We start from the raw sequence: 21,952 nt of genomic DNA, 5'->3' as shown, positions 1-21,952 counted from the left end.
CCCACTGGAGGTGTCCTGGGGTGCTGCTGCTAGGCCTTATACATTACACTGCATTGCACTGCATTACAGTACACCACTGTACACTGCATTATAGTACATTACAGTACACTACTGCACACTGCATTACACTGCACTGCCACACACTGCACACTGCATTGCAATACTGCACACTGCATTACACTGCACTCCCATACACTGCACACTGCATTACATTACTGCACACTGCACTGCACTGCCATACACTGCACACTGCATTGCACTACTGCACACTGCATTACACTGCACTCCCATACACTGCACACTGCATTACACTACTGCACACTGCATCACACTGCACTGCCATACACTGCACACTGCATTACACTACCGCACACTGCATTACACTGCACTACCTTACACTGCATTACACTGCAGTCTTTTGGCACGCACTCTTACCCAGAGCAGCTATTGCATTTTTACACAGCTGGGTGTGTGCTGTGCTGTGTTTAATGAGTCTCCCTCTCCCTCTCCCTCTCTCCCTCCCCCTCCCCCTCTCCCTCTCTCCCTCTCTCTCTCCAGGCTGCAGACACTTCGTGGAGCTGCTGGTGGTGTTCTCGCGGTTGGGGGTCCCCGTGCGCTCTGTGATGCGCCTGGCCCCCCTCCTGCTGCCCTCCACCCCGGGGTCCCCCTTCTGATACTGCCAGACCGCTGCCCCAGCCTGTCCTGGGGACCCCGGGGGTCCTCCTCCCCACATAGCATTCACAATAATGCCCACAGCTGTTTTTGTACGTATGTGAATACTCACTTTGCAAAGTAAAAAAATTAAAAAAAAATGTATTGAAAACATTATTCCAGTTTCGTGCTTCTTTTGAAATTATGTTTCGAAAGACACTAAAACATCTTACAAGTATGTATGTGAACTTAAAATCTAGTCCATATGCAGTGAAGCGATTCTGTGGTGTGGTATTAAAGCTCGGAATGGTCCCTGCTGTAGTATAGAGACTGAGCATCTGCGACATAGAGACGGAGTGTCTGCGGTATAGAGACTGAGTGTCTGCAGTATAGAGACTGAGTGTCTGTAGTATAGAGACTGAGTGTCTGCAGTATAGAGACTGAGTGTCTGCAGTATAGAGACTGAGTGTCTGCGGTATAGAGACTGAGTGTCTGCAGTATAGAGACGGAGTGTCTGCAGTATAGAGACGGAGTGTCTGCAGTATAGAGACTGAGTGTCTGCGGTATAGAGACTGAGTGTCTGTAGTATAGAGACTGAGTGTCTGCAGTATAGAGACTGAGTGTCTGCGGTATAGAGACTGAGTGTCTGTAGTATAGAGACTGAGTGTCTGCAGTATAGAGACTGAGTGTCTGCGGTATAGAGACTGAGTGTCTGCGGTATAGAGACTGAGTGTCTGCAGTATAGAGACTGAGTGTCTGCAGTATAGAGACTGAGTGTCTGTAGTATAGAGACTGAGTGTCTGCGGTATAGAGACTGAGTGTCTGCGGTATAGAGACTGAGTGTCTGCAGTATAGAGACTGAGTGTCTGCAGTATAGAGACTGAGTGTCTGCAGTATAGAGACTGAGTGTCTGCGGTATAGAGACTGAGTGTCTGCAGTATAGAGACGGAGTGTCTGCAGTATAGAGACTGAGTGTCTGCGGTATAGAGACTGAGTGTCTGCAGTATAGAGACTGAGTGTCTGCGGTATAGAGACTGAGTGTCTGCGGTATAGAGACTGAGTGTCTGCAGTATAGAGACTGAGTGTCTCTATGGAGATTTAATGCAGGGAGAATGGTGTGTGTCTGACGCTCTGTGTGGGAACTGCCTTGACAACCAGCTCCCTTTATCTTCTGTTTGGGTTTTATTTTCTGTTTGTTTTCTTCAACAAACATTTCTCTCAATAGCCCTGAGGAATGTACATGCGTGTGTGTGTGTGTGTGTGTGTGTGTGTGTGTGTGTGTGTGTGTGTGTGTGTGTGTGTGTGTGTGTGTGTGTGTGTGTGTGTGTGTGTGTGTGCGTGCGCCTTACAGAGTCAGGCAATGTGTGTGTGCCTGATAGGAATATTAGATGATACATAATTATGTCTTCTGCATGTAGCATATAAAATCTGGAAATGGCTTTGTGCCTATACCTTAAATTGTTGTTGCTTAGCGACAGCTTGGCCAATGATCACCTGAAGTGTGTTTCCTGATGATCTCATAACCCCCGCAGGGCTACAAACCTGCCGTCTCTACACTGGGCCTCCGCACAACGGCACAACTTCTGCCTCTGTGTTTTCTCCGAGACGTCTACAGACCTTCCCACACGCAGCTTACCGTAACAACCGCCCCCAAAGTCGTCCCACAAAGCGAATCTGCATAAGAATCGTGTTAAAAGATGCGTTGTGGATTTGATCCGAGACCGTTGCGTTTGTATTTATCTGGGTCTTGTGGGAGCTGACGGAAAGAGAGGAGCGGACGCTCCGCAGCGGGGGCTGACGTGACGGATGTGTGGGGCGGTGTTTGGGCGGCTCCGGGGACGGCCGGCTGGCTCCGGCGGGCCCCGGGTCCGGCTCCGAGTGACCGCTCCGGCTCTGGGGACGCAGGGAGAGTGATGGCGCTAATATACGTGTCGGCGCCGTTTTGACCTCCGGACTCCGCCCCGGCGGGGGTCTCGCGTCCGGGAGGCGCGGGGTGACGTCTGCGCCCCAGAACCCCGTCTGTGACGGCCGTGTGCGGAGTGCAGAGGAGAGGGGGGGTTGGAGAAATGAGATTTAACCCGTGAGTCCGCTGGGGCTGGGGGCTCTTTCCCCTCCCGTCCCGTCCCGGGTCAGAGCGTTCCCCGCTGAGCTGTCCCCCGGGGGAGCGGTGAGTCGCGTGCCGGTGCTCGGCTCTCCCCGCCCAAGACGCCGCCCGGTGGGAATGATTCGGGAAGTTGATGGTGGTGGAGCATTGGAAAAGATGCTCATGTTTATTCACTGTTTGTCTGGAGGCTGGATGAATACTCTGAAAAAAGATAATTTGGTTTCCAAATGATGAGCATTCAAGCTTTCCTATGACTGTCCAACCATGTTCCTGGAGATGTAACATCCTGTAGGTTTACTCTGTCAAGTGTTGTTAGGGTGGGAATGAGAACCTACAGGATGGTAGATCTGTGACATGGGGTGACAAGGGGTGACATGGCTCAGGCAGTAAGAGCAGTCGTCTCATTGGCTCAGGCAGTAAGAGCAGTCGTCTCATTGGCTCAGGCAGTAAGAGCAGTCGTCTGGCAGTCGGAGGGTTGCCGGTTCGATCTCCCACCCGGGCTGTGTCGAAGTGTCCCTGGGCAAGACACCTAACCCCCAAATGCTCCTGACGAGCTGGTTGGCGCCTTGCATGGCAGCCAATCGCTGTTGGTGTGTGAGTGTGAGTGTGTGTATGAATGGGTGAATGAGAAGCATCAATTGTACTTTGGATAAAGGCGCTATATAAATGCCAACCATCTCCAGGAACAGGGTTGGGCAGCCCTGCTCTTGGTCATAGGAGAACTTGGACATGCGCTGAGACCAAATGATCTCATTTGAATATTCACAAGCAGCCGACAGACATTACATTACATTATATTATTGGCATTTGGCAGACGCTCTTATCCAGAGCGACGTACAGTTGATTAGACTAAGCAGGAGACAATCCTCCCCTGGAGCAATGCAGGGTTAAGGTCCTTGCTCAAGGGCCCAACAGCTGTGTGGATCTTATTGTGGCTGCACCGGGATTAGAACCACCAACCTTGCGTGTCCAACCTTGCCGCCCTTATAGACTTGAACTATAAGAATGTGTGGCTGAGTTGATTCTGACTCAGTCTGGCGAGAGTGAAGTTCCTGTGAAATTTGCTGAATGAGCAGGAAGTGACACGCTGCACGAACGCGCCTGACTCCAGTGAGTCTGAGGCCTTCTGTCACTGCGTTTTATCCAGGATATCCGCTTCGGGAAAAAATGCCTCTCTCCTCGAAATATGGCCATGAAATTCCCACGAATTCCATTCTAAACCGAGTGCTACTTCCTGCCCACAGTCACGCTGCTTCCTGTCTGTAGTCCCATGGCTCTCGGGGGCAGAGCCGCTGGGCTCACGGCACTCTTCCTCTTCCCCTCTGGCTATGAGGCCTCAGGAGGAAGCCGGGAGTGTGAGAGTGTGAGAGTGTGAGAGTGTGAGAGAGTGTGTGAGAGTGTGTGAGAGTGTGTGAGAGTGTGTGAGAGTGTGAGAGAGTGTGAGAGAGTGTGAGAGAGTGTGAGAGAGTGTGAGAGAGTGTGAGAGAGTGTGAGAGAGTGTGAGAGTGTGAGAGTGTGAGAGTGTGAGAGTGTGAGAGTGTGAGAGTGTGAGAGTGTGAGAGTGTGTGAGTGTGTGAGTGTGTGAGTGTGTGAGTGTGTGAGAGTGTGAGAGTGACTTCAGGGCGGCCGTGTGTTTGAGTTCTTGGTTTGGCCTTGAGTCTGTTTATCGGAATAACTCTGTTTAACTGGCCAAAGGGTACACACAGACGGCATTCTTTTGGCAGGAATTCTTGGCCTTGTGTTTGCACCATCTTCATCTGGGCCCACATGCCAGAGAAAGCTGGCAGCATAAACCTGAACGATCAGCCATCGGGTGTGTTGTGCGCACACACCCACACTGCACAGAAATACCACATACACACCTCACACACACACACACACACACACACACACACGACCTGTCTCTCTACAACAGCAGTACAGAATGGACAGCTTTGGTATGGGGGCAGTATGTGGGACTCGTAAGTCGTAACACACCAAACTCTGAGACGCTTGTTTTGTGTGCAGCCCTTTATCTCCCGTCATGTGGATCGGGCTTTCACTGGGCATTCATTTAAAGTTTGTCACTGACAATAGGTATGTGAATAAGAGCTAGACGCAGTGTGACCTTGCAGTTTGTCACCGAGCTGCATTGTCCGACACATTCTTCTGTTCATGTTTCATTTCGTGATTTATTGGCCATACCGTTCCAAATGAACCAGGCAGAGGAAGTCTATGCGAACAATGCAGGCGTGGTCCTCCAAACATTATCCAAGATAAGGAAGAAATGCGCAGACGGGGATTCTGAATAATGTTATACTTATTACAGGAATAATTGCCGTTCTGAATAAAATATTTTCCCGGAGAGCTGGTTATCACGACTGCGTCGTCTCCAGCGTTCGGAACGAGAACGTTTTGGCACTTCTCAGTTTCCTCTCCCTTTCACTGCAACAGTCGGCAAGAAAACGTTATTCTCTCCTGCCTCTGATTCAGATTTAATTCTCATATATCCTGCCCTGTTGGAAGTTTTGGGAAAGAACTTAAGGAATCGGAAATTGCATCATCTAGCAATATGATATTATGCGTATGAGAGGAATTTGTTGTTTTTAAAACGGCAAACAACAAATTCCTCTCATACGGATAATTTTATATTGCTAGATGATTCGGATCGGAATCATATATATATATATATATATATATATATATATATATATATATATATATATATATATATATATATATATATATATATATATATAATATATAATGTGTATATGTATATGCATGCTTCAGTGAAATGTTATCAATATTTTTACCAATTTATCAATGCAATACTCGGCTCAGCGAGCGTCCTGTCATTGTAGCCTATTTGAATGATGCAATTTCAAACGGCCCTTCAAAGTCAAGGAATGGGCGGACGATTGTCACGCTCCTTTGAGTGAAACTTCATTCACAGTCGTGATGCAGAGCCGTTGCTACACGCTGTCGGTTCTGTGTATGGGGTGGGTGTGACCAGCAAACTTGCGCTCAAGGGGAAAAGTCGCGTTCCAACCACCGTGAATGAGTGCAGAGCGATCTAAACGCCGTTCCGAATGAACTGGAGGGGGAAGAGAGCGGGGTTAATTTTATCACTGATCATTTCCGAGCGTGTCTGCTCACCATGAAGTAGGCTTCTGAGACTGGGTCCCCACTGAGTTAATTCAACTTGCGACTCCAACCAAACGGCACTTTCTGCACCGGGTAAAAGATGCTGCTCAATCTACAGCTACAATCAACCAAGGATATCGGTGAGTCCTTTCCCCTCAGTAAATGGTACCGTTCTGTGGCCAGAAATTAAGAAATAATGAAGTTGTCATCGTCGTTTCATTGTGAATGTTTGTGAAAATGTCTAGCCTAGATATTTTTTGTTAGGCTACATTTTTGTTCGCTGAAAGAGACCGAATTCGTGTAAGTACCAGCTGAACGTTTTGGCAAATTCCTCATCGAATTTTTCGAGTTGACTCATTAGGTTACATTTCAGAGTAAGTAGTTGAGCTTGCTGGTCGGTTGATTGAGATATTGCCTTATCTCAACAGGAAAAGGAATGTGATACACTAGATAGTAAGTCAAACTTCCTGTTCCTCTTTCTGTTTTTCAAACAGACTGCAACGTTTGGTTGGAGTGTCGAGTCACGTAGTCGTCTTTATTGCGTTGCACAGCGGAGGCAGCGAGGGGGTGTGTTCCATCTAAACGCAGCACCTGCTCTACTGTATCTGGGCAGAAACTGCAAGCGTGGACTCGCTGCGGTTAGACTATTCAAACATGCTCATATTTCATAGTCAGCAAGCTACATTAGTCATTGCATGTTTTTTTTATATACTTCAAAGCACGGACTCTTTATGACCTAGAAATATATATTTTTATTTTTTTATTTGCTTAGTCAGTAGGCGATTTGTATTTTATGAACCTCTCTTTTGTACAATACAATTTACAGGACCTTCAGGATTTGTATACATGTTGTTTATGAACAGCTACAAAATAATGATAGCCTGGTCCCCTCATGATATTGGGACCAGGCCTCAAAATTTCCTCTCTTAATTAGGCGTTTCATCGTCAGAGGGATTATTTACCTTAAACCACACTATGCCAGAAATAGGGAATTTTACATCTAAACATAAAAAAGCTTGTTAAAATTCCTGGATTGCGGTTGTGGTTGGAATGAAAACCAGCATACTCGGGGGGTGCTCTAGTAGCGAGTTTGGGAACCATGGTTAACAAAATGAGGTAAAAGCGGCAAGGAACAACCGCTGGCGTGTCCGGTGTGCCGGCCCTGGCTTCTAACATCTTGATGGAGCCAAACTTTGAATGGAAATATGGGTTACTGTGTCAATGTTTATTAAAATATTTATCCCGATATAGTGCTTGGGTGACCTTGACCGTATTGTATGCTGCTCGTGTGACGCGAAGCCAAATCTTCACACGCGCTGGTGGCACGTGCACGCATCTTCACTGCACGGCCACCGTACCAGCATGCGACGCCACACCTTTAATGCCAGGCCTCATGACCGGACATGTTGTACTGTAATCCTGGTTTTTATCATATTGGACAATTCCCAACTATGTACAACCTGGCTGTACATAATTACCGGAATCCAGAGTGACAACGTGAGTGATAATTGGAAACGGTGCCTTAAATGATATAACATAAACAATCCAGATATATGAATGCATGCAAAGTACATAGCCGACACAACCAGACCAACATGTATACAAGTAGAATATGCATGTCTATTGTATCACTACTTCCGGTATAATTTCCTAAGATTAGGTACATCACCGTCCAATGCGCTCTATGCGGATCTTTTGACTGTGGTACACAAGCCCAGGAAAGAGCAACACTGCAGTAAGGGATATATTTTTTTGAGACGTTTCCCCTCGTAAAGAATGTGAATAACCTAGCCTATTTCTGCTTTCTTTCACAATGACTGCGTCGGGATTTCCCACTCGCCGATTCATTAATGTGGTTACGCTCCGACCGAAGATCTGGTTTTAGGCGCAGCCCGTTCTGTGAACCGAAAGGTGATTTCCATCGCTCACGCAACACCTGAGTGCCCGAACACTCTCACCGGTCCACGTGTTCTGGCCCTTGCCAAAAGATTGTGCTGATCGATTCTATAGATAGACAGCAAACAGGGGGGTAGTTTCTATTTGCATGCGGTGCATATTCTACAGATCCACAGTGTTGAACATTGTTATTTTCTAACTTCTCACATTTGTTGTCCAGGAAGACAAAATGGTGGTAGGAGGAAGTGTGCTCCTTCCCCAAATAAACAGCGCTGAGCAGAGAGCTCACGCGGCAGCGCTACTCGACTCCACATCCTGCGGGCCGCAGTGTCTGTAGGCATTTGCTTCAGCCCTGCGCTATACCACCTGATTTTTTAAAACCATAATTAGCTTATTATCTTAACCAAGCAGGTAAAATAATTAGTGAAATCAGGTGGTGTATAGCACAGTTGAAGCAAATGGTCCTGCAGACACTGCGGCCCGCAGGACGTGGAGTTGAGTAGCGCTGCACCAGAGGGCAATGGAGACCGGTTCAGTGTTCAAACGCAACCGCCTGTGCGCTGTAGCGTTTCTACTCTGACATGCGAACGGCTGTGAGAGAACCGTCCATAAAGGGAAGTCAGGATGTCCCTGCATTATTTAGAAATGTCCTCCGGCTATATGCCCGACCGATTAAAATGCAGCAGTGGTAAGCCACGTAGTCTCTCTTGTTTGTTTTTGTTTTGTATGGTACCATTTTGTTAGAATCAAACTCGATTCCAGGGAAGCCATATTGCATTCAGGTGCGAGCAGGGCCGTAGAAGTCAAGCTTTGTAAAGGGAATTTGTCCTTCCCCCGAAGTGCCAATATGACTGTACAGCGCATTTTAGCCGAGGGCCAAAAATACAGAGGCTTTGAAATACAGGCTCATTTTAAACAATTCCGCTTTTTAAAGCGTCTGTAGACGTTTGCACCAGGTGCTCCTATTGCGGGCCGGGCGTTCTGGGGTGCTGGTGACAGAAAGCTGAAACCAAAAATAACCCCTTATAAGGCACTGTATCTTCTCCACCCGACCTGCCCCGCGTTACCATTTAAATTTTCGGTTTTGTTTGCTTTTACCCGGTTTCCAGTAAATCCGCGATTGTTGCGTTCAACAGAGAGGAAGTGGTCGCCGTGAAACTTGCATTCATAAAACAGAACGGCGCTCAAACGGACAGTTATGGTTGGCTAGGTGATTTCAAATTCGATTGTGCGTGTGTGTGCGCGAGCGCGCGCGCGCGCGTTTTGTGAATGGAAAAGAGGTTGTGCCTCTGTTCCTGAGCCGAGAGACAGAGAGATCAGTACTGTCCTCTTTCAGTACTCTCATGTGTATAATGGATAAGGGTTTTATTTGTGTAGCGCTTGTAAAACAAGGCTCATATCGCCGCTCCTGCTGTACAGTTAAGCTCTGTGTGCACTCAGTGCGATGTGCGGTCCGTCTCAGCTGCGTTGCATTATTTCATTCAGAGGTCACTTCCTCCGCTGAGCCGCGAGCTGCAGACGTGCTTTAAGCAGAAGTGATGCATACGGTGGAGAGGCCTTCTGCGTCTCTGTCTCGCGTGCACACACTCACACACAGTATCTCTCTCTGTCTCTATCTCACACATACGCTCACACTCACTCTCTCGAACACGTGCACGCACTCTCACACATGCACACACACACACACACACAGACACACACACACACAGTCTCTCTCTCACACATACGCTCACACTCACTCTCTCACACATGCACAGGCACACACACTCTTTTTCTCACATGCACACACACACACACACACACACAGTCTCTCTCACACACACATACACACTCACTCTCTCACACGCATGCACACAAGACAAGCACACACAGTAAAATGTTCAGTGTTTGTTCAGCTCTTACAAGCTAGCGTTTACGAGCCCGTGGGATCAAATGTATTCTACTCCTGTCAGAACTGGAAGTACTATCCACACAATGTAGCTTGCAGCCCAAGCAAAGACTCAGTCTCAGTAATTTAAACAAATCTGATGTTGGCCTGCTGTGAATGTAATGAAACACAAAGTTCCTTTTCCAACTGAAAAAGCCACTTCCTTTACATACGTCACTCTGGTGATTATCCCAGGCCACTCTGGCGATTATCCCAATTTAGCCCGGAGCAAGGAGGCCTCATGTTGCTATGCTACATCACTGCCGTGAGGATAATTATGGGTTGGTTTCACGCACAGATTAATCTTAGTCCTGGACTAAATTGGTGGAGGACTCTTAGTCTGTGGCCCTAGGTGTTTGCTGGACAGTTGTAACCCGATCTGCGGCAGGTATGCCAGATTAGCGGTGCAGCCTGTTTCCTAGAATGCTGCAGTGAGCGTGCAGTTGCTACGCGGCTCAGTTGACTGGAGTTCCTTGCCGATATGATCTCTGCATGATTACTCCTGCACTCAACACTTATACTTTCCACCCCACCATGTGTAAATATCATACACCCTCATCTCCCATCTGTATGTGCGTGAACACTGTCTTTTACATGCACATTTCTGCCGCCTAACCGCAGAACTCGCACATCTGTTATTTCATTTCACACTATCCAATACGAGAGAACAGTGTTTTCGTGAAAGACATTCAAATAACTTGTGTATATAATCTAATGAAAGGCACTGTACTGTTTGATGGAAAGGCTGAGCAGAAATATGCACAGGTTTATAATAGTATTGCCTCTGACTGTCGGTGCACAAATAATCTATCGCCCTGTTACCGAGTGCCGTTCAGCTCTGAATCTCTATTTCTGTCGTCAGAAACGGCCATGTGCTGCCACACGCTGCTGCCTCCATCTAGTGGATACACGATGAATTGCAGGTTCAACTTTCAATTTTGCATATAAGCTTCGCTTATTAAATTTGGATAAGCTATTTTAACAACTAATTGTTTTTTGTGTCTCAATTTTTAATAAGAAAAATCCCAAAGTGGCTTGTAAAGGACATATGTTGCATTTGTAATCAGTGACACACGTCACCGAATTACTCTGACATTACAGCACCATTTCAGAAAATTACTGCTCATAATGGAAGATAATATTACATGCAGTATCCATGAAGTAGCAGTATGTCGTTTTTAATTCTGCACTGTATTATGTCAAGAATGCATGTAGTGTATCTGCGCTGATACGGTCGATTCATGCAAACCAACGGTTTAATTCTCGTGGAGCGCAATTAATAGTTCAACCACTAGGTGGCAGAATTTATCATTGCAGTGAATGTAATTCTACTGAAATCGTTGCTCAATGTATTATAGGCCTGTAAAATATAGATATCTGTAATGCTTAATTCCTGAAATTAGGCTCACAGTGTTTTAACAAATATACATTTACTTGTCTCTTCATTTCGCATTTCATCTTTAGACCAAGTAAACACCTTTAATTACCTTATATAATATATTTGCATCAGAATTCATTGCTCATTCCTGTAAGTGCTCTAGAAATTGAGGATGAGGCGTGTACGTGAGTAGTCGATCTAAGATCTACGATCTATGGAGGTCATGATGGTGTGTGAGCGACAGACAGAAAGTGGAGCTCTTCCTCCTCCAGGTTCCTGGGGTGACTCACACCCTCATCACCCCGTCTGAACCCCGCCCCCACGCCGGGCTCCGCCGAGATCACTGGATCAACACTTTAGAGATGAGACCTTCATTTTTCTCTTCTCCTAAATGTTGATTAAAACCGCTGGGAAGGTTTCCTTGAATTGCCATGGAAGTCAGCTGCATCCAGGGCCAGTTTCATTACATTATTGGCATTTGGCAGGCGCTCTTATCCTGAGCGATGTACAGTTGATTAGACTAAGCAGGAGACAGTCCTCCCCTGGAGCAATGCAGGGTTAAGGGCCTTGCTCAAGGGCCCAGCGGCTGTGCGGATCTTATTGTAGCTACACCGGGATTAGAACCACCGACCTTGCATGTCCCAGTCATGTACCTTAACCACTATGCTACAGGCCGCCCCCAGACAGATTACGCATCGTACAGACAATGGTACTAAATTCAGTCTCCATGCAAAACCCAATGCAGTCCTGGAGTTACTCTGAGTGTAATGGACACTCCCATTCGGGCTCCTGTGGGAACGCCGTGGGCAATACTGAATATTGATGACCTCACCGTTCCAAAACCCCCCCCCACCGCCCCATCATGCCCTGCGCTGAAACGGAACGTCCAGGCCTCAGTGTTCCGCCGGGATTTGGGATTGGAGGATATTGATTGGAGGATATTGATTGGACTGGGCCCCCTGCCAAGAAGCAGAGTGAGAACGTGAACAGGAGGGATTTCACACGTCAGATGAGTCCCCAAAACACACACACACACATACACACACACACACACTCTCTCACACACACTCACACACACACACACACACTCTCACACACACACATACACTCTCACACACTCTCTCACACACACACACGCGCACACACACACACTTTCACACACACGCACACACTCTCACACACACACACACACACACACACACACACACACACACACTAATTATAAACACCACATTCTTATGTACTGTGTGTGGGGCTGGAGGGTGTGTGTGAACAGGTCTCCATGGTGAGGTCATGTTCTGAAGATCACACACTCCTGCCACTCCATGCCCTCAGCTTACTGAAAGTCCCCTTCTCCTCAGAAATGAGCCTTCTCCCACTCAATGGCAATATGGTAAATGGTTGGCATTTATATACAGCCTTTATCCAAAGCGCTGTACAACTGATGCTTCTCATTCACCCATTCATGCACCAACGGCAATTGGCTGCCACGCAAAGCCTTCTAAGATGTGTTAAAAACACAGGTAATATTAGTTTTCAGTGAATTACTTTTGTAACTGACAGCCAGCGTACACGGCGTAGGCAGATGAGATGTTTTCGCTGATGCAGCGCATAAAAAAAGCGTTTCCTCAAAGCAAAGCCCACCTCAGCCGCTCCAGATCAAAGCCAAGCTCTGTCTGTCTGTCTGTCTGCCTGTCTGCCTGCCTGTCTGCCTGCCTGTCTGCCTGCCTGTCTGCCTGCCTGTCTGTCTGTCTGCCTGTCTGTCTGCCTGCCTGTCTGTCTGTCTGTCTGTCTGCCTGTCTGTCTGCCTGTCTGCCTGTCTGTCTGCCTGTCTGCCTGTCTGTCTGCCTGTCTGCCTGCCTGCCTGTCTGTCTGCCTGTCTGTCTGCCTGCCTGCCTGTCTGTCTGCCTGTCTGTCTGCCTGTCTGCCTGTCTGTCTGCTTCATCTTTCCACGCATTGTTTTTTTTCTTTCGGCGGGCGAGCGCCAGGTGTTGTGTCGACGCTCCACACTGAGGTTTTGTCACCTGCAAGGTAACGCAGAAAAGCCCCCCTCACCAACAGTGGTTAAAAACCAGCAAACAGTCATGTTTGTTGATCTGAGGAAATCTTTTATAATGGTTTTCAGAGAAACAACATTGACAAACACTGCCTTCTGTTCTGTAAGCGAAGAAGGAAATATTTGTATTTTCTCAGACTAAGAAACCTACCAACACCCACACATGTTCAGCTGTGAATACACCGTTGATAAAATTAATCCGTCAACAAGAAAATGTCTTAACCATGTTATGACATGAGGTCACAGTAGTGCACTCATAACAGAAGAACGGAGAACGCTTGTGATGAAGTTTAGTGCTAAGTTTCATTCATGTTTTATGATGTAAACTTAAAATGGCATTTATCCTTATCTGTACAGTGCCGTGCAATATTATATTCTTACATTTGATGAATATTAATGTTAAAGTGCCTGATTCTTGCTCGTGTGATTCTATTTAATGCTCCTGTCCCAGTGGATGAGACCTCCTCCCTTGGCATCCAGAGGGGAAAAGTGCATACAATCACAGGAGTCAGAACAGGAACAGAACCAGGGTCAGAACTAGGGTCTTTACATTACTATTCTTCAAATGGCCAAACTGGCCAGATAATGTGTTCTGACACAGAATGATTCTGGTAGAAAATGTGGTTTTGGGATTGCATCCATAGAGTAAATCTGAGAGCGTTTTGTCTTCTTCAGTAGTACGGATGTCCTGATGTTTTATTGTATTTTAAACCGATGTTTTTGTACATCTTTTGTTTTCTTCTGGTCTACAGAGATGAAAACAGGAACGTAACACACACCTGACTTTGAGTGTTGAAGAGTCTGGTCTCTCCTCCTCCCTCTGTGTGAGCCTGTAGGTCTCTCTCCCTCTGTGTGAGCCTGTAGGTCTCTCTCCCTCTGTGTGAGCCTGTAGGTCTCTCTCCCTCTGTGTGAGCCCGTAGGTCTCTCCTCCTCCCTCTGTGTGAGCCCGTAGGTCTCTCCTCCTCCCTCTGTGTGAGCCCGTAGGTCTCTCTCCCTCTGTGTGAGCCTGTAGGTCTCTCCCCCTCTGTGTGAGCCTGTAGGTCTCTCCCCCTCTGTGTGAGCCTGTAGGTCTCTCTCCCTCTGTGTGAGCCTGTAGGTCTCTCTCCCTCTGTGTGAGCCTGTAGGTCTCTCTCCCTCTGTGTGAGCCTGTAGGTCTCTCTCCCTCTGTGTGAGCCCGTAGGTCTCTCCTCTCTCCCTCTGTGTGAGCCTGTAGGTCTCTCTCCCTCTGTGTGAGCCTGTAGGTCTCTCTCCCTCTGTGTGAGCCTGTAGGTCTCTCTCCCTCTGTGTGAGCCTGTAGGTCTCTCCTCCTCCCTCTATGTGAGCCCGTAGGTCTCTCCTCCTCCCTCTGTGTGAGCCTGTAGGTCTCTCCTCCTCCCTCTGTGTGAGCCCGTAGGTCTCTCTCCCTCTGTGTGAGCCCGTAGGTCTCTCTCCCTCTGTGTGAGCCCGTAGGTCTCTCTCCCTCTGTGTGAGCCTGTAGGTCTCTCTCCCTCTGTGTGAGCCCGTAGGTCTCTCTCCCTCTGTGTGAGCCCGTAGGTCTCTCCTCCTCCCTCTGTGTGAGCCTGTAGGTCTCTCTCCCTCTGTGTGAGTCTGTAGGTCTCTCTCCCTCTGTGTGAGCCCGTAGGTCTCTCTCCCTCTGTGTGAGCCCGTAGGTCTCTCCTCCTCCCTCTGTGTGAGCCCGTAGGTCTCTCCTCCTCCCTCTGTGTGAGCCTGTAGGTCTCTCCTCCTCCCTCTGTGTGAGTCTGTAGGTCTCTCTCCCTCTGTGTGAGCCCGTAGATCTCTCCTCCTCCCTCTGTGTGAGCCTGTAGGTCTCTCTCCCTCTGTGTGAGCCCGTAGGTCTCTCTCCCTCTGTGTGAGCCCGTAGATCTCTCCTCCTCCCTCTGTGTGAGCCCGTAGGTCTCTCTCCCTCTGTGTGAGCCCGTAGATCTCTCCTCCTCCCTCTGTGTGAGCCCGTAGGTCTCTCTCCCTCTGTGTGAGCCCGTAGATCTCTCCTCCTCCCTCTGTGTGAGCCCGTAGGTCTCTCTCCCTCTGTGTGAGCCCGTAGATCTCTCCTCCTCCCTCTGTGTGAGCCCGTAGGTCTCTCTCCCTCTGTGTGAGCCCGTAGATCTCTCCTCCTCCCTCTGTGTGAGCCCGTAGGGAGAGCTCCGGTCCTCTCGGTCTGATGCCGGTCGGCCATTTTGGAGGTATGTGGTGCGTTTGTGTAGACCTGGTCTCCGGGGGACTCATTGCACTGACTGAACGTTCCGGAATGTGTTCCCACAGTGAAGGTGTCTGTCATTCCACAGAATTCCCCTTTTCTCTGCTATTGTTGCCTTGTTGGTTCTTTCTAGTGCCTGATGGTGTCAGTGTGGAACCAGTTTCCAGTTTGGCCATTTTAGGCCGGCCCAGAATGCAACAGGGTTGTGTGCAGTTCTCTGAAGTGCACTTTGCTTGCTTCCTAGTCTGTAACATTCTGTGAAGTTACAGAAAAGTGGAGAAAAGTAAACCTGACGCTTATACAGTAGGTCTGTCTCCCCAGACTGTCTGATTCACTGTGTGTGTGTGTGTGTGTGTGTGTGTGTGTGTGTGTGTGTGTGTGTGTGTGTGAGAGATAGATAGAGTGGTTGTGAGTGTGTGTGTGTGAGTCAAGAAATCAAAATGGAACTTGAAGCCACTGTCTACTCCAGTAATGTTGTGTCCACTCATAAAACAGCAGGTGAGCAGATCCTTAGCACAGATAACAAATGCACAAACAATATCATTTGATTTCAATAAAAATGTAAGTACCGTAAAGTCCTGCTCCTTTTTAGGTGTGCCTCCAGACCCTCTGCACCCCGGGGGAATTACTGACGGCCCAAACCCTGCCTCTGGGTTCTCATCGGGGGCAGATACAGTATAGACTCACCCCGGACTTTAGCACCCAGTTAGGGGTGCAGGAAATGAACGGCTGCCGTAACCTTTGGCCTGCATGGCTGGCGTGGGGAAAGACTTCCTGTTCCTGTTTCAGGGCAGTGAATCTGCATCAGGGCCTGAGTCCCGGCTCGTCCTGCGAGCCGTCTGATTGGCCGAGTCATGGCTCATCCTGCGAGCCCTCTGATTGGCTGCTCATGTTTAACCCATTATAGTTTATCTGAGTGTACTGTGGCCATAAACTGTAAGAGTTGATTTAACACTCAACATTTCACTGTGTACACGACATTACATTGAGTTACATTTATGGGTTTTTCAGACTCTTATGAGACTGTGGTTTAAGCAAAAAGTAGGGAGCTGAATCAGAACATGTGTTAGTAGAGGAGCCAGTTACAGTACAATTACAGTACAACACTGCTGTACTGTACTGCATAAGGGTACACACTACAACACATTACAGTACTGTACTGAGTAAGGGTACACACAACACACTACAGTACTGTAGTGCATAAGGGTACACACAACACACTACAGTACTGTACTGCATAAGGGTACACACAACACACTACAGTACTGTACTGAGTAAGGGTACACACAACACACTACAGTACTGTAGTGCATAAGGGTACACACAACACACTACAGTACTGTACTGAGTAAGGGTACACACAACACACTACAGTACTGTACTGCATAAGGGTACACACAACACACTACAGTACTGTACTGAGTAAGGGTACACACAACACACTACAGTACTGTACTGCATAAGGGTACACACAACACACTACAGTACTGTACTGAGTAAGGGTACACACAACACACTACAGTACTGTAGTGCATAAGGGTACACACAACACACTACAGTACTGTACTGAGTAAGGGTACACACAACACACTACAGTACTGTACTGCATAAGGGTACACACTACATAAGGTTAAGAGCCACAGTAGGTGGATGTTGGGATTTGAGTATGAAATGGATTTGAGGATGCAGTGTCGGTCTAATTTAAAAGTGGGCTGTTTAATCCAGAACAAATGTTCAGATTTAAAGTTTGTTGAGCAAACCCTCTCCTGTCCTTTCTATTTCCCCCGTTCATCAGTCACTTCCTGTCTCTCGGGGATGGTCATGTCCCTTTCTGAGATTAAGTAAATACAAACTCACCTCATGGGTATTGAGATGTGGGTGGGTGGATAATGCATGGCTTACTGAAATAAGTGCTTATGCCGCTGGGATGGCGTGGATCCTGTGAAATGCCGCGGGTAAAAGGTTCTGCTGCAGGCCTAAAGGTTCACCTGGCCTTTCCACGTCAGAAGATTATTTCTGAAACAGAAACCTGATGTGTAAAAACGTGTACCTCTGCATTCTCCCTGATTACTCAGTTACTGTGAGATCTGTACAGAAACCTCTCCCTGATTACTCACCCCCCCCCCCTCCCCCCCGTTACTGTGAGATCCGTACAGAAACCTCCCTGCTGAGTATATTTAGAGATCCCGTAATCATTGCTTGGGGACTGACTGCTGCAGTTCAGGATCTCTTCTTTCGTACGATATGAGGCAGCACCAGAGAATGGAAACTGAAACTGTCTTTCTTATATTCTGATGTACTTATACACCCTGTCAGCATTTATCAGCCTTTTTAACTTAAAAAAAGACTTCTACTGCTGTAGTCTATCCACTATCCAGTTATGATGCGTTGTGTGTTCAGAGATGCTCTTCTCCATACCACTGTTGTAATGTGTGGTTATTTGCATTACTGTCACCTTCCTGTAAGCTTTGACCAGTCTGGCCCTTCTCCTCTGATCTCTCTCATTAACAAGGCATTTCTGCCTACAGAACTGCTGCCCACTGGTTTAATTTTGTTTTTTGCACCATTCTCTCCAATTTCTAGGGACTGTGCGTTAAAATCCCATGGGGTTTTGTAGTTTCTAAGATGCTCAAACCACCCTGCTTGGCACCAACTATCATTCTACAGTAAAATTCACTTACATCACATTTCTTCCCTATTCTGACATTTGGTCTGAAAAACAGCTGAACCTCTTGACCATGTCTGCATGCTTTTATGTCTTTAGCTGCTGCCACATGATTGGCTGATTAAATATTTGCATTAACAAGCTTGTGTACAGGTCTACCTAATACGTATTAAACAAAGAATAAAAATAAAACTTTCATGTTGCAGTTCACGGTTGATTGGCTAATGAGGATTCTGGTGTTTTCTGATGATCGCAACCCCTACTCTCTCTCTTAAAGTGGTTGTCCCTCATGAAAAAGCATATGTGTGTGCGTATGGTATGTGTCTGTATGTCTTAGACTGTATGTAATTAAACTTTGGTTACAGCCATTGATTTGTGAAGCTTTGTGGATGATTCTGCCATCTTCTTCGCTGTTTGTTTGGGCCTGCGCCGTACCAGACTGTTCCTGACAGAGTTAAGATGGCAGTGTAAAATTTAACAAATCAATGTTGTCTGATTCTGACTTTAAAGTTGTTGGAGAAAATATAGTCTTTTGGGCTTTCTTGATTTGATGGCTGGAGTTGGTGTCCCATTTCAGGCTATTGTGTTGGTTATAGTGATTAGCTGGCTGTTAATAAGAATGGGTGATTTTACTTTTGCTTAACTTTTTTTAAATTGACTTATTGCTGTTCCTATATTTCTCTGAGGCTGTACATTTACAGTATGTCTTTAACAGTGAAAAACGCTCTGTCGCTGTTGCCTTACATTGAGCCCGTCTGAATTTGCGGTTCTTTGCTGAGGAGAAATATAGTGGCTGACTTTCAGAGACCGAAACCGAGAGGAGTTGCTCATACCTGGGCTGTGACTGTAGTTCAGAGTGCCCTCTGAATCAGCGTGCGTGAGCCCGCCCGACACCCAGCGTGCCGTCTTATCAGAAATCACCGTCTTCGGCATCGACTTCTGAAAAGTCACATGCCTCCTTTATTTGGCCTGTTCTTCTGGTAAGACTGGAACTTTGCCATAACAACCCAGTTTTGAGTGGGCAATGACGGAGTGGTAAAAACCACGGTTGCTCTGGCAGTAGGTAGATGTTGTTGTTATTACTCATTTAAGGCATTTAACCGTTGATCAAATCCTCCACGCCTCGCCTTTTTTAGAAATTGTGTTTTCGTGCTGTATTTATGATAAATAAGGTTAACTGCCTATTGGAGTTGTCAACCGATGTATTTTAACACGCAGGGGGTGGACGATCCGGAAGGAAAGGAGGAAAGGACACACGCTATCAGCTCGTAGCCTGAGGCAGTGATCTGCCGGTGAATGTCAGGGTTTAATCTCGCTAGCTGACTGACATTTTGTCTGTTTCCAGCAGACCGCTTCTGCACTGCTGACATCTGTCCCGTAATTACTCAGCGATTTTAGACTCATATCACAACCGCCCCCCATCCCTCCCACGCACCTGCGGGGTGAACTGAGTTCTTTTTACTGTCGTTCTTTTACTGTCGTTGTTTTACTGTCATTATTTTTCCATATTTGTGTACTCCTCCTGAGAAGTCTGTACAGCAGCCAGGCCACAGGTCCCGGGGAAGGGCTGGGATTGGTTAGTACTGAAGATAAGCAGGACTGGGATTGGTTAGTACTGAAGGTAAGCAGGACTGGGATTGGTTAGTACTGAAGCTAAGCAGGACTGGGATTGGTTAGTATTGAAGCTAAGCAGGGCTGGGATTGGTTAGTACTGAAGATAAGCAGGACTAGGATTGGTTAGTACTGAAGCTAAGAAGGACTGGGATTGGTTAGTACTGAAGCTAAGCAGGACTGGGATTGGTTAGTATTGAAGCTAAGCAGGGCTGGGATTGGTTAGTACTGAAGCTAAGCAGGTCTGGGATTGGTTAGTACTGAAGCTAAGCTGCGCTGGGATTGGTTAGTACTGAAGCTAAGCAGGGCTGGGATTGGTTAGTACTGAAGCTAAGCAGGGCTGGGATTGGTTAGTACTGAAGCTAAGAAGGACTGGGATTGGTTAGTACTGAAGCTAAGCAGGACTGGGATTGGTTAGTACTGAAGCTAAGCAGGGCTGGGATTGGTTAGTACTGAAGCTAAGCAGGGCTGGGATTGGTTTGTACTGAAGCTAAGCAGGGCTGGGGTGATTAGCTGCTGTTCTTAATTTTCTTTTTCTTCTTGTTGTTCTAGTTCTCTCCTGTCAGCTGATATTGTTATTAATATGCTGTTACAACACGAGTGAATGCTCAGACCATCCAGGCTGGTCTGTGCTTATAGACTGTGGACTGGTGACCCAGGGACCTCCCCACACTGTGAGCTCAGCAGCATCAGGCAGGTCACTATGCCTGACGGGCATGGACCTGTTTTTGACCCTGCGTCTAGAGTGTCCTGACCCTGGACCTACATACCCTGAATCTCTCTGCTTCCAGTTGTTGACATTGGCAAACTTTTCCACACGTGGGCAACTCTCAATATTGTGTTATTTTGTGGCCATTTTTTGTTCATGAAATGGTAACGGAGAAGGAGTGCCTTACTCTGGGAATGTGAGTTTAGAGTTTACGCTTTGCCCTGGTTTTGATTTGCCACTCTGGATGACTTCCAAGTCGATGACTGTATGATCCTATTTTGATGCTGTGACATACTAATTATTTTGTAAAAGACTTTAAATGTGGAGGAATTTGTCTCTGTTTAGCATAAATAAAGAAGATAATAACACTTAAGACATAATAACCGGTCACAATGAATCTGTTTATTGTTGATGTCTTGGCTGTTGAACATTTGAATAGCAGTGGTGTGTTCGGTTTCATGTTTCTGCTGACTTGCGTCATGAAGCCACTGAGAGCTGAGACTTTATCAGCCGAATGAGAGATGAGACTTTATCAGCCGAATGACAGCTGAGACTGTTCCCCTGATCATCGTTTGTGCTCTGGACGCTGCTGTCTGCCTCAAACGGAGCGTAAAGAAAGTGGCGGGAAGAGCAGGCCGTCGGGTGCCGCTGATCTCCGGGCGCCGCTGATCTCCGGGCGCCCGTCTTCCGTGGAAACGGCGTGGGAGAGCCGGGCCCCCCTGGGAGCAGTTTGGAGGGGGTTGGGTCGGTGTTGGGGGGGGGTTGGGCTGTCCCGGGGGAGGGCAGGGATCCTGAGAACTTGACCAGTCATCTGCAGAGCGGTGAGAAGCACAGAGAGAGGAAGTTGTGGCTGGATGACTCAGCGCAGGGTGAGAGCTGCAGTGCCGTTAGCGCTGCAGTTCCGTTAGCGTTAGCGTTGCTGTTCACTGAGTCATTCTCCGGCCCCCGCTCCGTTAGGGGGGAGGCAGTGCGGGACATCAATCACCCGCGTGTGGGACGCTGGTTTCTCTCAGACACAGAGCTGTGTGTCCCCGGCAGAGCGTCTCCACGCTGCTCTCCTCCTCCGGTCCTGCGACGCCTGAGGAGCACCGTCTCCGGTAAGAGCGCTCCGGTGTTTGTGTTTGATGTCTGACGCCCGGGCCCCAGACCTGGGGCACACGGGGCGTGTCACTGAGTGGGAATGAAGGTCTGGCGCTGTCTGTGGACGCGTCCACGGGATCGAGAGCGCGGGGATGTGACCGCCGCAGCCCCTTAGTCCAGCGAGCAGAACCGCAGGACCGCAGAACCGCAGAACCGCAGAATCAGCACTCCGTGTCATTCAGCTGCTGGCTCGGCTGTCCTTGCAGGCTTATCCTTTCTGCGTTTAACGCCCGAGTGATGTTCTGAGTGTCATTCTGTGTGTGATGTATGCTGTGTCTTATATCTGGCACTTGGGTCCTTTGGACTTTGGACATGGAATTCTGCGTCTGCGTTTGGCCTGTCACTCTGTAATGCCTGCTGGGTAATCCCTGCACATGGACTGTACGGACTTCCAGGGCTTAACCCTCTGCTGTCTGCAGTAGGACCAGGTCTTGTTTTGGTATTTGAATTGCTGAGCTGTTCTGTGGCGGTTCGGGTGACGCACTTCTTCGACGT

At 47.7% G+C, this 21,952-nt stretch overlaps 1 long non-coding RNA gene across 2 annotated transcripts in view; it reads left to right on the top strand.

The window, feature by feature from the left end:
• Nucleotides 1-5,662: 5,662 nt before the first annotated feature.
• Nucleotides 5,663-21,952, top strand: part of LOC133118187 (uncharacterized) — a 51,585-nt gene continuing 35,295 nt past the window's right edge. The window contains exon 1 of one of the 2 annotated variants that reach the window (XR_009706378.1): nucleotides 5,663-6,021. This is a non-coding gene — a long non-coding RNA (uncharacterized LOC133118187). Of the gene's footprint in view, nucleotides 6,022-21,097; nucleotides 21,415-21,952 lie in introns of those variants that run through there. The other variant, XR_009706379.1, reaches the window with a different exon arrangement.

Source organism: Conger conger, chromosome 18 (genome assembly GCF_963514075.1).
Source record: "Conger conger chromosome 18, fConCon1.1, whole genome shotgun sequence".
In the NCBI taxonomy this organism is placed as follows: domain Eukaryota; kingdom Metazoa; phylum Chordata; class Actinopteri; order Anguilliformes; family Congridae; genus Conger; species Conger conger.
This window is presented reverse-complemented; position numbering and strand designations above follow the sequence as displayed.